The 11622-nt window shown below is 34.8% G+C and overlaps 1 long non-coding RNA gene across 1 annotated transcript; it reads left to right on the forward strand.

Annotated features, from left to right (window-relative positions):
• The first annotated feature begins 8577 nt into the window (after positions 1-8577).
• On the forward strand, positions 8578-11381 carry LOC118348975. Its single transcript, XR_004801886.1, has 3 exons — positions 8578-8661; positions 8754-8854; positions 11167-11381. It is a non-coding gene; the product is annotated as an uncharacterized LOC118348975 (long non-coding RNA).
• Positions 11382-11622: the final 241 nt, after the last annotated feature.

Consider the following 11622-nt stretch of genomic DNA (forward strand, 5'->3'; position numbering starts at 1 on the left):
ACCCATCCAAACTTCAGGAGAAGGCGGTGCGATAGGTGTAGGTGCCGAAATATTACCACCCATGAACACATCAAACAATCTACCAAGGGTTTTCCTAACCCATGCCACAATATGATCCATCCATGTCTTCCCGTGCTCCAATCCCAAACCATACACCATGCCACCAATTTTGTACTGAGAGTCAAGAACAACAACCATATATAGGAACTGTTCATCCTACTCAAATCTCTCCAATATTTGTTATACTTAACCCTCATGCTCAATGTCATTTCCCGCAGCCTACTTTGGTCACTCTTGCACATGTCATCTAATTCTTCTTTCACCTTACATATTTGCTGACAGAAATACTTGGATGTAAGGTACAAAAAACTGGAAAGTTTGGTTGTGACCTTGTAGAAAATTCTCAAAAAGTTTAGAAAAATCTCAACTACCTCCCAATCATCATTAATAGGCTTGCCTAATCATCTATCATCTTCAAAATGTTTGACATATTGAATGTTTTCATCACTCAATAAATTAAAAGCACCCTTATACTCTTGGGCCGTCTCCAACATCAAGAATGTTGTGTTCCATCATGAATGTTGAGTTCCATCTAGTAAGAACATCAAGACATAGACCCTTCTTAGATTCAATACTTGTAAACTTCACAACAATCTTGAATTTCTCAAATCTAGTAGGTAAAAATCTCACTAACCTCACCGCACTTCTAACCCCTAAATCATCAAGATTTTTCAAAGCATCAATCACAATAAGATTTAAAATATCTCACATGTAAATACTCACTACTCATGATTGACTTATTGGCATCTCTAAGATAGTTCTTAAGATGCCCCAAAGTGATATCGTTAGAAGAGGCATTGCCAACTGTTACTGTGACTACCCGCTCCAACCTCCACCCCTTTATTGTGGCTACCAAAACACTCTCAGTGGTCTCACCCTTGTAATCGAAAATTCTACAAAACTTTATAATTGTTTTGTATAATTTTCAATCACAATCTATAAAATGTGCCGTCAAAGACATATAATTAAAAGTTTAGACAGATATCCATGTATCGTAGGTGAGGAAAACTCTTTGACCCGCCAATTGGTTTTTCAACAACTCTCTTTTCACACCATAATGCTTCCTAATATCCTTGGCCACCATGTGGCGAGACAGAAGGTTAAACCTTGGTTCCAAGTACTTTGAATATGTTTAAAACCCCAAATTGAAATGGTAGCTTGTTCATTATGACCATATGGGCTAGGTGTCTCCTACACTTCTCCAGATCATACTTTGTAAATCCCTTTGACGTTCCCCTACTCTCATCAGCCTTTTTTTTAAGTCTAATCTCTAGTCTAGATTGACTTTTCTCTTATAAAAATTTTAAAATTTGACTCTTTTTGCATTGTTCTTCTAAGTGAACCTTCAATCGGGATGTACCACGTCGTCTATAGTGACATCTATACACTTTACCACAATAGTTATACTTAGCTTTGAGGTTATTGGAGTCACCACTCTCTATTTTGATGAAATGTGACCATACAATTGAAACTTGTTTCTTGCTTGGTGGAGGCATGGGGTAGCGGTAAGAGTAGGTGTAGGGTTAGTGTTTGTGGCACTAGTAGGGATAGGGGTTTGTATAACAGCCCGCTAGAAATTCACTGATGGAATTCCTATTGATTTTAGCAACCTCGTGAAAACTCCTTAAGTTTTTACAAATTGACCAATCGCGCAAGTTTTAGTCTGTCAACATAGTCAGTGTTATCACTTACTATGATACTAGAAATATGAGTTTAATTATTTGAGATAGTTAGAAGTGTTAGAATGTGTTTTGGTTTACGCCATTAGACTCAGTTGATTATTTAGGATTTTATGGCGTAATCGTCAATTTTCTTAATTTCGGACGAAACAACTGTTCGAAATTGTGAAATTATTTTTAAGGGCACTTCGGGGTTGAATTTCGGTAAATGATTTTCACTATAGGTTAATATGAATATTTAGAATTTTTTAATACTAAGTTTATTATTATTTTTTAGAGTGAATAGTAACCTCGATAAGTGCATTTAGTGCAGTGTTTTCAAAATCAAGTGTGAAATGTCCAAATTAGGTTATAGAAGTTTTATTTAGACACTTGGAAAGATCTTAGCCACACATAGTGAATAATATTAGAGACTTGGCACAAAGAGGAACCATTAGATGTATATGTGAAGGAAGTCAAGGTGTGAGAGCATGCCACCTAAGCAAAGGTTTGTTTCATCTAATCAACCAAATTGTACCAGACCAAATAAGGTTTCAATCCTAGCGAAACCCTAAATGGTTGGAATCCAATTGAAATCCCAAAAGTTTGGTTAAAACCGAAATCCTAAACGGTTTCCCCAAACCCTAAAGTTGGCCTCCAAATCATTTTTAATCTGATTTCTAGCATTGTGTTTAATCACTTGATTAGATCACTTCCACATGCTATTAGTTAATCAAATCCTTGTTATGACATCATTATCCAACCTTTTAAACCTTGGAAATTTGATTGGGCCAAGAAAAATTGGTCTTAGGCTTAATAGCATCTCAAACCCTAACCAAACCCCATTTAAACCCCAAATTGAAGCTCACTTGGTTGGGGCCCACCAAGGCCCACGAAATTGGCCACCTTGGCAACCCTTCTTGAAGAAGTTTCCTCCCCCACATGGCAGACCATCCACTGCCATTGGCTGCACTCAATAGTGCCTTGATGTGAAGAAGAAATCCACTCCATCAACCTCCATCTCTCACAGCTGCTGCAGGCAGTCCTTGCTTCTCTCTATTCTCCACTTTATGTCACATATCCACCTCCAATCAAGGGTCATTCAAGCCCATAACCTCCCCCTCCAGGAGTTTAAAGTTGTGCAAGACACACTTATCTCCATTTTATCACTTCTTTCCCCCGTTCTTAGAGAGAAACCTAAAAGAGCTCTCTCAGACAGATTTCTGGGTCTTTTTGCATGGCCATTTTCGACCATTTGTATGTATTTCCTCACGATGATACCTTCATAACCGTTGTTCTTCTTTGAGTGTAGTTTTCATGGATATCTTATTAGTCTCATTTCATGCTCATGTGATTGGTCAAAAGTATTTTTAACAATGGAAATGTCATTTTGGGTATGAAACTGGAGAGTATGTTATGTTTTGGAAGTTTTGACCAAGCTAATGGACATATCTTGGTCCGAAAATTTTATGGAGTGTTGTTAACATGTGTTTATCAATGTTCATTAAGGTTTTGTTGTATGAATAAAGCTTTTGATGATAGATTTATTTAGATTTAGAAACTTAAAAACTGGAAGTGGAAAAACAGTTTTTGTTTTGTGAAAGTTTGAATATTTTGTGGTTTAATCTTATTCCAATGGCTTTGCTATTTTTATATGATGATCCTAAGCCTCTTATATACATGTTAGGATATTATTTGGAAGATATTTAATATTAGTTTTAAAGATATGAGTTTCTATGCAAGAGGATTTTGGTTAGGCCTAAGATTTGATGTTTTTGGGTTAGATCCATGTTTTGTTGAATTTTAGCCATGTAATTTTAAGTTTGATGGTTGGATCTTCTTTAGAACACATTTTTAAACCATGTGATGTTTTATTTTAAAGATCACATGTCTTTAAGCCATGGATCAAGAGATAGATCAAAGTTAGTTGAGAGAAAGTTTCTGTTTTGGACTAAGTTTAAAACTCCAATTGTTGTTTTGTGATTTTTGGTGACTTTGTTTGATGATTTAAAGCGTGGTTGATCTTAGGATGATGTTATGAATATGTTAGAAGTAAGATTTGATTTTTTTGGACTTCTTGGATATGTTTTTATTAAGGTCAAAACTTGTGATTTAAGGATTTACTTTTGTTAAAAAGTTTGGGTCCTTTTACAAAACGTTTGGTGTTGATGATTAGATTTTTCTTAATGGATTCTTTAAGTGTGTTTTTAAACTTAGGATAGGAAGATATTTGTTATAAAATTTTGGTTTAATCATGAGTTTTGAATTTTGAAAGAATTGAACCAAAATCAAGAGAAATTGCCTATGTAGGTTTCGGCCATAGTGAGTTTTCCATAGTTGTGAATGGTTTTAAATTTTTCTGAATTGATATTTGAGTTCAGGAAAAAATTTACATGAGGAATGTAAATTTTGGTAATTTTTAGAGTTAGGATGTGAAATCCTTAAGTTAGGGATGAAATGGTCATTTTTCCACATGTAGATGGTAAAATGACAATTTTGCTCTAAGTTGCCACTTTTCACATTTCTAATTGTTTGTAATTAATTTCTAACTTTTAGAATACTCTCTTACAATTCCTCGTGTTTCGCGCTTATTCTCGTAGAATGCGACTATCGAGGTAAGTTAACTCTTAACTTACTATCAGTTTTACTGTGTATTGTGGGTAAGGGAACTACAGTTTATGTTTGTATGTTGTTTTATATGCCATGTCATGCTATGCCATCCCATATTTATCTTTTGCACGAATTATTATTTCACGAAATACTTATCTATTACATAATATATTCCGTCTCATGTTACTATCTGTTGCAAGTATGTCACATTATGTATGTTATCTGTTACATGTATTTCATGTCATGTAATATTCATTGTCACATGTTATGTCATGTTACGAAATATTGTCTGTTACATGTTATGCCAAGTTACAAAATATTGTCTGTTACATGTATGCCATGTTATGAAATGTTGTTTATTACATTTATGTCTCAAAGTATGTCATGTCTGTTGTCTTACGTTCATGGCACGTTATGCTACGTCAGGACTTCTGTCTTTTATGTCACGTTCATGTCACGTCACGTTACGAAATATCATGTATGCCAGTTATTCATGTCAATCACGACCCTAAGCACTAGGATGGGGTAATATCCTAGTTGAACTCTTTTGTTCATACTGGAGTGTCTAATATAGGTGTGAAATTTCCTGGATTGATGAAGTACAATCAATAGGTTGCGAATAGGGCCTAACTAGCTGGTTAACGGAGCGCGCTAGGCATTAACGCCGATGGAGCCACACATTATATTACGTGTGTCCACAACAAGTGTTGCACAAACAATTCATGGGGTCACAACAACTGTGGAGCATGAAGTATGGGTCCACAACAACTGTGGAGCATACATTACGTGAGACACATTAATTGTGACACGTAGAATACGTAGGGCCACAAAAACTGTGGAGTATGTATTAACGCACTCACAGCTGGTATAGACACCTGTGTTATGATGCAGTAATCGGTAGGGACACACGACTCAAGGGGACCCGTGTAGCACCTGTATGGTCACTTTACGATCAAGTCTATTGAAAAAAATTCCAAGTTCATGTATTTCACGTTCAAATCATGCTTCACGTTATGTTATGCTCAAGTTCACGTTCACGTTATGTCATGTTCACGTTCACGTTATGTTTCAAGTTCACATTTATGTTATGTTGTGTTCCGTTCATGTTATGTTCAAATTCATGTTCAAATTATGTATGTTCACGTTCATGCTATGTTTCAAGTCCATGTTAAGTTTCAAGTTTACGTTCATACTATGTTGCTAGTCCATGTTATGTTTTAAGTTTACGTACATGCCATGTCACGTCAAGCTAAGTTTCAGTTTCAGTTCAAGTTATGTCATTTATGTCATGCTACATGTCAAGTTATGATATGCTTACTTATGACTTTGATTATGCATTCATGCTTCTACTACCATGCATGCATCATTAACCTATGTGAAAGTTTCCTGTTAATCAAATCTCACCGTGGTAGTCCCAACTACCATTTCTCCCGAAAGGTAGGCGATGTGTTAGGATCAAAGTAGGGAGTAGACACTGGCAAACTGGAGGAGGTCGACTAGACACTATAGACGCAACACAGAACTTGCAGCCTCCATAGTTAGGTCTTTGGATAGTATTCTGGCATCGTTAGTTGAGTTACGCAAGTTACTCAACGAACTAGCCCAATAGTGTATTTTGGTAATGTAATTATAGAGCCAGGTCTCTGTTGTTTTGTGATTATAATCTTCCGAGGCCCGTGCTGTAATCGTGGATGTTTTAAGTATGTATGGTTTATGTTTTAACTATTTGGGATATTATAAGTTTGGTGTATAGTATTACTAAAAAAAAAAAATTACGTGCTGCGAATATTGCATAATGCTAGATGTATATTAGGAACATTGCATCTTATATGTCATGAACGGGGGCAGATAACCTTGTGTTGCATGTCCCGACGCTTCGGATGTCTGTCCGATCCTAAGCGGAATCTGGGGGCGTCATAGTTTGGGTAGGGGTAGGAGAGCTACCACTAAAATCTGATTAACTATCCATTCCTGTTGACTCACCAAAATTTGAAATGGTGCAAAAATCTCAACAATTAAAACCATACAATCATGAACATCATAGCAGAATGGGGTTTCAATATCAAAACTCCAATATGTATTGGGTTTTCAATATTGAAACCCCTAAGTTAATTTAGGGTTTTAATCTAAAACCCTAAATTTACATACTACACATTACACAATTTATAATAAAAAATTCACACAACAAACAACCCAACCTCCACAGCACACAATTCACAATCTCATCCTCTAAATCCTCAATTCAATCTCATCCTCCATAACTCAAACAAAACTCAAAAAAGAAGAAGAAGAAGAAGAAGAAGAAGAAGAATAGACTCAAGATACTTATGGCGATGTCGATGGCATGCGACAGACAGACAGAGAGTGAGAGAGGATAGATCTGAGAGAGAGTGACTGCGTGAGAGACAGGGATGAGAGGGAGAGAAATATCGAGAGAGAATCAAGAGAGAAAGTGAGTAGCTCACGGGGTAGTTTTAGTTTATAATCAAAATGACATTGTTTTGATATATATATATATATATATATATATATATAGGTTAATTGTGTGTGTGTGTGTGCTCGCACTCGCTGGGAGGCTAGATTATAGAGGGCGGATGGGGGAACCGCCCTGCCCCACCCAGGTGGGTGAGAGGCCGGGTAGACCGGGGTGGGGTAGCGGGGTGGGGAGTCCGCTGCCCTCCCATAAGTAAAATGGTGGACTGGATAGCATTTTCGTTTATCACATAGACATTTTAGTTATGGACCATGCTACTTCTCCACCATTTGCCCAATATTTGATAGCTTCATTTGCTTTTTTTTTTTTTTCCATGTTTTGATTATTCTGAGTACATGTAAGAAACTTGAAATGTGAGAAAAATAAAATCAAAGATTAAATAATGGTAGAATGGAGGCTAAATGGCATTTTCCAATTTAAATGAGATAAAACTAGCCTCACCAATTTGAGATGGGTTGAAATCAACTCAACCCATCTCAAATCAATGATTGATGGGATCCACTACTTTTTCAACTTTCCATAAAAAAGTTAAACACATCCCAACCTAATTCATACATTCAAACACATATCTTAACTTATTTACATTCAAACACATCTCAATGGGATCCACAAAATACTATTATTTACGTATCAACTTAGACATGTGAGATCAGCTCAAAATCCAAACGCAGCCTAAATATCTTTCCAATTATAAATACTCTGCCAAGATCAAGCCCTCTCCACTTAACTCCCCCACTTCGAAACCTACACCTAGGGCTGTAAATGAAAAGAGCAGCTTGTGAACTGCTAGAGCTTGGCTCACATGTACTCAGTTCATTTAATAAATAAGATGTTCATAAACACTAGTATATGTTTGAATATTAAATGAGCAAAATGTGTATAAACTCAACTCGACTCGATTTATACTCATGAACAAATCTCATATAAGCTCGGCTTGATTCATTTGAGCTCGTGTTATATATGTATATGTTATATTTATTACATGTCAGTTATATTTATTCTTTAATTTAAATATTTTGAAATAAAGATTTTTATTACTTTTAATTATTTTATTTTAAGATGAGTATGCTTTAGTTTTTTAAAATATGATTTATTAAAATAAATCAAGGGTATTATTTTTAAGACTTTGAAATATTTTCTCTTAAGCCCTTTAATTTTATTTATTTAAGAAATGACCCAATTATTTTCTACCATTGGATTGGTAGGTGAAAACTACCCTTGAGGTGGATAGATCTCCACCATCCATTTGGTTCCTTGTGTTGGAAGGAGGAAATAAAGACTAAAATGCCATTTCCCTCCTCCAAGCTTACGTAGGAAGCAACCAAGAAAGAAAAAGAAAAGTCTTCATCTTCTCCTCCCAAGCTTATGTGATCATCTTTGACCAAATCAACTAGGCCTCGTTTTTTTTCAAAAAACATCTCATCTCATTTCATCTAATCATTACAAAAATAATATTAAAAAATATATTCTAACAATACTTTATTCAACCTTTTAACTTTAATATCAACTTATCTCATCTCATATGCGAAAACAAATGAGCCAAATCTTTTTCTTTTTCTATTTCTTTTTTTTCCTTAGACTTGAGCCTGTAGAAGCCATTTACTTCACTTTCCTCCCACCCATCGTCCAAGGCAAGCCAACAAAAGAGAAAAGGAAAAAAAAAAAAAAAAAAACTATTCTAAGGCATCCCCACCTCCCATCGACCCTCACCCAAGAGAAAAGAAATAAGTTTTTACTCCATTTCCAAGCAAGCTAAAGCCAATCCTCTCTTCTCCTCTCTCTTTTTCTTCAAGAAACCAACTCCTCTCATCATCTTCAAGCTTATGACTCCATAGCAAGGTAAGAGTACCCTTAATCATTCTAATTTGTGTATTTCGAATTTAGCCATGGTTAATCAAGTGGATTTTCTTTTGATATTTTTGATGTTTCAGTTTTTGGGTTTAAAACAATGATATCATGTTGCTCTTCATCCACCCGGTTGTCCCTCTATTTGGTCTTCCACTTGTGTTTTGGAAGGGGCTAAGAGCTTAAGGTAAAACTCCTAATTTGACTTATTGTTTTTATGTGATTTGGAAGCTTATTAAGTTGTTTTAGCTTGTGTTTTGGTATAGTTAAATTCTCATGTTGAAAATAAATATGTATGCCCTATTTTTGGCCCAAACCAAATGGTATTATAGTTGTTTTGCTATGTATTTTCCTATATTTCGAAAACACTATGTTGTTATTAAACTTGGTTTAATTATAGGGTAATGATTAAAGTGATTTTAAATTATATATGTTGGTATCATGTGCCTTGCATTGAGATTTGATTGGTAATCTATTTTTAGGATGCTAGAGGTTTGGTTTAGAAGTTTTGCTTGGTTCTATAATTTTATATCTCGCTTTTAAAGGTATTAAGTGAGTAAATCATAGGCTTAAGTATTTAAAGGTTTTAAAGTTTCTTAATGGGTAACTTTGCTATACTTTATGCTACTTTAATTTCAATGAGAGGTTTTATTTAAACTAATTAAATATTTCTTATGTGAATAGGTTATAGCTTAGTTAGTTTAGATATAAAAGATTACTTAGGCATGATGTATTATGATATGCAAAGCTGTCCAAGTACCCCTAAGCCTATGTCATGCCATGTCTTGATGTAAAAATAGCTCATTTATGTTATCCCTCGTTTGAGTTAAATTCTACTAACCCAAGAATCTAAAATATTGAAAAGTTAACCTTTTTTATAATGAGGGACCACAAGTTGATTTAAAGGGCATGTTTCCTAAGCTTGTTTAGCCTACTTGAGATGTCTAAATCTATTTCAAAACTCATTATTGAGAATTTCCAGATTTTATCTCCTAATGTCCATAACCCAAAGTGAGCTTGAACCAAAGAAACCTTGCTTAAAGCCTATGAATTCTTAATTACTTTTCATTTAAGCTTTTAAAATAGTCTTTCCATGGACAGCTAGCACGTCTTAATATTTAAGTTATTTCTTTTGTAAGTCGAGGTGAGAAGTAGACATTAGGTTAATGTTAAGCATAGAAAGGACGTTAGATTGTAATATCGTGTCTTTCTCTTTTAAAGGGAAGGCTAAAGAATATTGTATGAGTATTAACACGCTTATGCTGTTTATTGGAATATGAATATTGATGATGGAAGTATCAAGGAGCATAGAGGTAAATAGCTATGACCAGACTTCTTACACCAAGTTCTCTTTATGAAAGAATATCTCTCTCTCTCTTATTGCAAATGTTCTTCTATGGAAAGAGTAAATGAATATAGTATGTACAAGCCTTTTCTTGACAGCCCCTATTAAGCATCCTATCGATTATAATTGTGTGTATATGTATAAGGTAATGCATGCACGTAGGTTCTAAGTCATGAGATTTCCATACATGCTCTCTCAATAAACTTATTGATTATTCCTATATGTAATATAGCATGAAAATATATCTTGTTCATAAAAATGCATGTGCATCGAAGTAAGAAAGACGATAAAAATGTTTTGATTGCAAAGGAAAGGAAATGAATGTCTCATGCCTTATGCTTCAAGTGATGCTTTAAATGAGTTTTAAAATGCCCCTATGAACTGATGCTTTTAAATGACGTGAAGAAAGTGTTTTTAAAATATCCCTATGAACTGATGCTTTAAATGACGCGAAGGAAACATTTTAAGATGTCCCTATGAACTGATGTTAAATTGTCCCTATGAACTGATGTTTTATAGATGCCATGAAAAATGATGTTTAAGCTCATGCTTTTAAAATGATATTTCTTTATGAATGTACTGTTAAATAAAAAGATGATGTTTAAGTTCATGCTTTTAAATGACGTTTTCCATGACTGAACTGTTACATGAAAATGACTGAAAGGACTGCTTTGAATGAATGAACGTTTTATTGTATGAAAATACGTAATGACCATATGAATGAAAATGGTACCAAATGAATGGGCAGATTGCAATATCGGGTAAGTAGTACTGGTAGTACACCCAGTGCTGCCCCCTGACTGAAAGGGATTCCTAACCTGTGGCCACGGGCGGAATCTAGGTCTAAAGGAATACCGTTAACCCCAACACACGGAGCGTAATAGTATGTTCCGACCAAAGAAAGTGAAACATGAAAAGTATGGTTATTTCTTAAACTGTTATACATGAAAGCATAGTATTTCTTAAAATATTTATGCATGAAATTATGGCTTATTCCTTAAATTGTTATGCATGAAAGCATTGTCAAGATTAGCAAATGTTTATGTATGCATGTTTTCAAAAGAAAAGGAATAGATGCCTAGTATGTTCACTGCATGGTTAACTGCTTACTGAGTATTCGACTCATTTTTATTTTAAATGTTTTAAACGTCCAGGTAATGACGAAAAGGCTGGGGAGCAAAGAATTACTACAGAGGGAGAGACAGATGCTTAGGACCTTCCCTAACTAGAACAATTGTGTTTATGGATGATAGGTTATGTTTTTATGAACGTATGGACTCTGAGAGTCTTTTATGGACGAATGTTCGAATAGAATGTCCATCAGGTGTTTCCTTTATTAAATTAAAAATTTAGAGTGCACGTGTGTCATGTCCATGCCGATCACATGTTATTTGAAAAAGAAAATAATGAAAAGGAAAGAAAGAAACAACAGGCACGTACGTCACGATCCCGCCCTTCCCGGGGCGGGGTTGTGACAATATACTTAATTATATATTGTTAATTTATTTATAGTTTACCTTATTTACTATATTTTTTATGTTCCCAAAGTTTGTATAGGATAATTTACGTAATAATATATCATACAACTAGATATATTAAATAGTTTAGTT

Source organism: Juglans regia, chromosome 7 (assembly GCF_001411555.2).
Source record: "Juglans regia cultivar Chandler chromosome 7, Walnut 2.0, whole genome shotgun sequence".
NCBI lineage: Eukaryota > Viridiplantae > Streptophyta > Magnoliopsida > Fagales > Juglandaceae > Juglans > Juglans regia.